The sequence below is a fragment of the Sinocyclocheilus anshuiensis genome, unplaced genomic scaffold, assembly GCF_001515605.1.
Source record: "Sinocyclocheilus anshuiensis isolate Anshui unplaced genomic scaffold, SAMN03320099.WGS_v1.1 scaffold217, whole genome shotgun sequence".
NCBI classification, from domain to species: domain Eukaryota; kingdom Metazoa; phylum Chordata; class Actinopteri; order Cypriniformes; family Cyprinidae; genus Sinocyclocheilus; species Sinocyclocheilus anshuiensis.
The window spans coordinates 1,432,643-1,439,420 of record NW_015536538.1 but is presented as its reverse complement, the minus strand read 5'-3'; positions in this window follow the sequence as shown (position 1 = coordinate 1,439,420).

Sequence of the window (6,778 nt, the reverse complement as noted above, 5' to 3'; positions counted from 1 at the left end):
CCGTTTGAGTCTCTGAATAAAATTGAACTCTTTTTCCTCCATATTCTCACTATATCAGACTATATGAGCCATAAAAGCCTGATGGATCAAACAGATTCAAAACACACATGTGACCCTGGAGCACAAAAGCAGTCTTAAGTCGCTGGGGTATATTTGTAGCAATAGCCAAAAATGCATTGTATAGGTCAGAATTATTGGTTTTTCTTTTATGCCAAAAATCATTAGGATATTAAGTAAAGATCATGTTCCATGAAGATATTTTGTAAATTTCCTACCGTAAATATATGAAAACTTAATTTTTGATTAGTAATATGCATTGCTAAGAACTTAACTTGGACAACTTTAAAGGTGATTTTCTCAATATTTAGATTTTTTTGCACCCTCAGATTTTCAAATAGTTGTATCTCAGCCAAATATTGTCCTATCCTAACAAACCATACATCAATGGAAAGCTTATTTATTGCTTATACATTGATGTATAAATCTTAATTTCGAAAAATTGACCCTTATGACTGGTTTTGTGGTCCAGGGTCACATATTGCAAACTTTTTGATTTTGTTTTATCTAAACTGTTCCATTAAAAAAAAAACAGACTATTATTTCATATGTCAAGCTTTACATGGTTTTATTATGGCTGTTTTTCACTCGGCACTGTTTGGAAACAGAGCGCTCAAGACGAGGCCACCGTCCAGATGGCTGGAGAAGACCTGGACTTTCCCGAGGAGCTGGCGAAGATGGTGGAGGAAGACAAGGAACAGGAAGAGATGAACGATTCTTTTCTGGGAAAACTCCAGAACATGGACGTAGACTTTGATTCGATCAAAGCCAAAGCTCAGAGCACCATGACGGAGGTGAAGCAGGCAGAAGACAAATGTGTCATGATGTGATTATTCGGTTAAACATACCAACAAGTTAGTTACTTAGTGTCTTCCTTTTAATGACAAATGATAAAGGAATATTTTTCCCAAATGAAAATTCAGTCCTCATTTAATCACCCTCAACCAATAGGAATTTTGTGTCGTACAGTTGAATTTTCATTTTCGAGTAAACTGCCCCTTTAAGAGGGTAATAGTTCAACAGGCTATCAGGGCTCAATGCCTGCTTCAGCCAAGTAGGACATTCTCAATGAACATCCTCTGCTTTTCATTACAATCAAACACAGTCCAAACTTACATCAGAGGGAAATAAAATAACAAATATGAATATTGTCCAAACTGAACTCTAAAATCTAATTGAACTAGAATCACATCTTACTTGGATGAACCATGTAAAGCAATGCAAACCTGTGGAGATCTGCTGCTTTTCTGAAAAGCAATGAAAAATAAGCATTATTAGGCATCTTAAAATAATGTTTCTTAGTAACATTAGTAGCTTGCGCTAATGAAACATTAAAATAAGGAGTTGTGTGAACATGCTATTTTTTAATGATTTAATTATTATAAATAATAATTTTTTCCACATTACAGTAATGATGTTACATAACAAATGTGCATAATTTTCCAAAAAATAAAATAATAATAATGCAAAAATGCAATGCAGAAAATATGTTTTTTAAATTTTGTTTTCTTGTAAATTTTGTTTCTTGTATTTACCTGGCTCTTTTCTCTTAACATATTGATTGGTTGAAGTCCACAATTTGTTTGGGAATTGTTTTACATATTTTTTAATGTCTTTATTGTTACTTTCTTTATGTTTCTAGTCAGCATTATTTCCAAATTAATTTAATATGCTTTATTGTGTAATGCTATTGTCAGAATCAATTCAAAATAAAGTATTTGCTATCTTTACATTAAAATTGAGTCCAAGTAAGTGTTGTCTGATTGTATTTAAAACTCTCATTCTGACGGCACCCATTCACTGCAGAGGATCTACTGGTGAGCAAGTGATGGAATGCTACATTTCTCCAAATCTGATGAAGAAACAAACTCATCTACATCTTGGATGGCCTGAGGGTGAGGACATTTTCAGCAAATTTTCATTTTTGGGTGAACTAAATAATTTGGAGCATCATGCAAATTATATGGTAGTCAACATAAAACATTCACATCCATTTACAGCCATAATGAGACACATTTGTGAATGCAAATGCAAAAACTACTGCAGACTCACTTTCATTCATGAAATGAACAAGCGTAATCTCTGTGAGCAAGTGGGTGTATGGAAGGATGGAGTGGGTGGCGTTAATTAGCACATAAAGACTAAGCACTAGATTAAATTTACTGTAACACCAAAGCATGTCAGTGTCTCACCGGGATTTGACGTCATCAACAACCTAAAATTACACACACAAAATCCATTTGTCCGGCATTAACAGAGCTTCTTGACAGGAAACACCCCCAAAAAAAAATCATCAAAAGCATGCGTGTCATTTAAATACATGGAAGGCTGAAGGCATGCATTTAATGCTCTTGGTTTAATTTGATTTTCATTCACAACAGGATTAGTTCCCTGCTTTCATTCTTGTCCTTGTGTCAGATCAGCAAAAGCAAACAACTCGATGCAGATCTACAGGTGTTACAGTTCTAGGAATGAGTGACGAGGAGAAGAGATCCAATCTGATGTCCTTCTGTGCTCAGGTTATGTAAAACTGAGATGCTATGTTTGGAATGAAACACTGCATACTGTACAATATGTACTGTATAATGCATACAGTGATTTAAAAATAATATGTAAAACATTATGTAAATCTATCTATCTATCTATCTATCTATCTGTCACTCTATCTATCTATCTATCTATCCGTCGTTCTATCTATCTATCTATCTATCTATCTCTCTCTCTCTCTGTCCTAGCGTGGTAAGCTGACACAGCTCCTTCAAGCGTTATCTGCTTTGTCACTAATAGGATCTGCAAGGCTTAAATTGTCTTCTGCTAAAACTAAGGAGCTTGATAGCTACACTGCACCTCTTAGCTAATTTGCTCTCAATTACAGTTTTTCTCAATTGCTTTGGCACATTTTTCGAAACAATCGTAACATTCTCTAAACTGTGAGTGGAAATGTCACAACTGTTTGCTGGAACTTCAGAACTTTATTGCATGTCTGCAAAATGTAGTTACTCACCCAAAACATTACATTCATGCTTCAAAACCTAGTTATCGTGTCAGTAATTCACAATCACTAAGAATGGAGGACTTCCACAACCCTGAACTGCAGCAACATGCTCGTGGAAGAGCAATTGGAAGACGTGTAAGAATACGTGGTGGTGGTGTTAGAGGAAGACATAATAGAGAAAGAGGTGGAAATAGAAGAGTCAGAGTCTCTGATGAAATCAGAGCCACACTTGTGGATCATGTCATAAATTGAGCCAAAGCAATTGAGAAAAACTGTAGGATAATGAGGAAACAAGCAAAGAAGGGCAGCCTTAATATTTTAACGTGATAAAATGATTATTAGCCTCTTCTCTCAGTTAGCGAAGCCAACTATCGATCATGTTTGTCACAGTGATTTTTGATGTTAACATTAGTGAATAATAATTAAATATTGGAGAAGAGAGCATATAGTGTACTATTCATAAGTTTATACTTCAAGTTATAAAATAAAAATATATTATAAATATACTATACAAAATATAGAAAAAATGTAGTTTGGAATGCATACGAGATACATTCACCTTTACTCTTTTTCAGTGACATGCCACTTCATTGCGCTAAAATTAATAAATTAAAAATACATTTTAATATTATACTAAAGAGTCACATACACACATATAAACTAAGCTTCAATCTAAGAAAGTTTTCATACTAGAGGGGCAGTTATACAGGACAGTTTGCAACCCTATTGTCCCCCATGTCCCCCATTTGTCCCCCATGCTCACTACAGTGATTAAAATACTAGTTTGACAATATTTTCATTTTACACAATGAAATAAACATATTAATCTTGCGCAGATAGTCCTGCAACTCAAACAGTAAAAGCATGATGCTTACAACAGCTCAGGGGTTCAATTCCCAGGGAATGCTTGAACTAATACTATGTAAACCTTCAATGCAAAGTCGCTCTGGATAAAAGTGTCTACCAAATGCATAAATGTAAAGGCCAAAGCTACATTGTGAAAACATCCAACATACAGCTCCATAAGTAACATGCATTCAACTAATTCAACTAATATCATTTCAGATTTTTACCATGGATACATCCATGTCATTCACAAAAGGAACCAACATTTAATTAAAGGTTTGTGGGTGTGATTGGATTATCTGTGAAAATGTAACAGGCCACATCCACACGCCTGTACAGCAGTTCCTCATTAACACAGGTCAGCTAATTGATTTAGAGCCTAGAATGTAGTGCAATTAGTGTAAATCAACACGCAAAACCTAAAAAACAAAACAAAATCAAAAACGTAGAAATGCATAATTACCTTTGTTGACTAGATTTGCATTTCCTGAAAGAAACAGCAATTTTGTAAGAAAGCAAAAAAGTGGCTAAGGAAGAAAAAGCCAATCATGCAAGAACACTGTAAAATGACTTTTCAAAGATATAACTGATTTAGGTTTTACAAGAAAATATTTCATAATTTCTAATGTATTACTTGCTATTCATTCTAATTAATCGTGAAATTTACTAGCAATTTCTGAGTGAACATTGTTTCAATTTTTCATCAAGTTTGAACAGTGTAAATACATAAATGCAAAAGAAATAATAAATGCAAATCAGATTATTATTTCCGTATTACAATATTAATGATGTACAATTTAAAAGGATATTCTTTTTGTGCCTACACTGTAAAAAAAACACTGAAGTACGTTTTACAAGAAAATACTATTTCAGTCTTTCAACTTCACAATTTCCTGTTTAATGCAATGTGTTAATTCTGCAATTTACTCGCAATTTCTCCATTTCTGCAATGGATTGTACAACCAATTTTTGTACTGTAACTTACTCAAATTCAACTAATAAAGTAACATCTTCCTCTAGTTAACATCAGAGCAACCAGAAATACATACAACACAATACAATAAGGAATAACTCCTTTACTTATTAGCAAAACTGCTCTGATTCCTGTTCAGGTTTGGCATTAAGGGCCTTTCACTGATGCCCAGATGGCCCAAAAGCCCCTTTTATCAGAAAAATCCCACTCCAAGAGACTCCTTGGGGTTTGTTAGGAAATCCCAGAGTTTATCAGTGTAAAGTCTGTAATAGGCGCATCTAGAAAATGATTTGGCCCTCGAATCTGTCCATTTCTACTGACACTCAGCACAACCACCTGAAGGCAGACTGTCTTGTGTTTAGACTCGAGCACTGGAACGGAAATAAATCGCTCTTGTCTTTTGTCTCCTGTGTTTTAAGCTGAGGTCAAACTGACAGCAGACTGAGGGTCAGTAAACATGGCTGCTGTCAGTGTGTGTTATCACCGACCGGCTTGAACGTACACTGTAAAAAATTATTGTGATTTTAATATATATATATATATATATATATATATATATAAATACCTTTACCAGCATCTTTGGACCATGAAGAGTCCTGAGTTGTTTAAAATATTCAAAATTATTAATTATTGAAGGGAAGATATTAATAAATCAAGGGAAAATACACATCTTATCCCTTCCCTAGACATCCTAATTGGTCATCCAAGGCTTTAGATTTCATTAAGGCTGGGAAAATCTCTGGAAGATTCTGTAGTCTCATTAAGACGGTTTCCATACTATATTCGGTGAATAAATGTAATTACATTTAATGTAATTTTACAGTAAAATACTGTTAAAAATACAGTTTTTGGAAGTGAAAAAGAAAAAGTAATTGTATAATTTACAGTGACAAACTGTAAATTGACACTCCCAGAATTCCCTGCATGACACTTCATATTTGATGTTCTTTTGTTGAAATAACATGTTTTTTCTTAGTTTTTTTTCTTATCAGTTGTGTACACTACGGTTTAAGTGTCAGTCAGTCTCAGGAGTATTAACCTGGCCAGCTGGCTTTAAGGAAACCATCACAGGCCGAGACTTTCCTGTACCGAACCGCCGCGAGCCACGATAACACGAGGAAGCCACGTTTAAAACAATTAATAAAGAGTCTGAGCAGTTTGTTGCCAGTTTGAGGTCAAGTGTGGCATCGTTTGATGAGGTCAGTTCTGAGTTTAATGAGCTACATGGGGTCAATTTAGAGTAATTATGAGCAGGTAAGATAAGTCTGTAAAACCTAAAATGTTGCTACCATATTTTTTACGGTGAAGTTCTGGCAACCACAGCTGCCGGTATTTTACCGTAAATGTCACAGATTTTTTTTACAGTGTGTGCAAAAAAAAAACTCTGCAATCGCAATCTAAATGTATTTGCAATGCACTTAAAAAAAAAAACTCAAGTGGGTTTCAATTTCTGTACAGATACAAACCTTAAAGTCTTGTCTAAAAAAAGTCAGCTTTTTAATATATTGAATAAACCATTGTTGCACAATAGTGGGGCAAGTTGTCACAATCGAACCTGCCTTTAAACAGTCTAATAATTTCAGCCTAATTTAAACAGTAAAGAGTCAAAGCAAATCACGAAACAGAAAACTGTTAAAGGTAACAAAAACGTCTAATATATATAAAAAAATCTTTATTAATTTAATAAATCTAAGTTTAGTTTAGTTTAACTTGATGTACTAAAAGAACTAAAAATGAATAAAAAATGAATAAAAGCTATGCAATTACAAAAAAAACAACTGAATGACAAAAACAAAACTAAAATGTAAAATATTAAAATGAAAACTCAAAATATTAACAAAACCTATAATGGTATTGGAATGATACTAAAATAACAGTGATTAGACTGTAAAAAAACAAAACATATA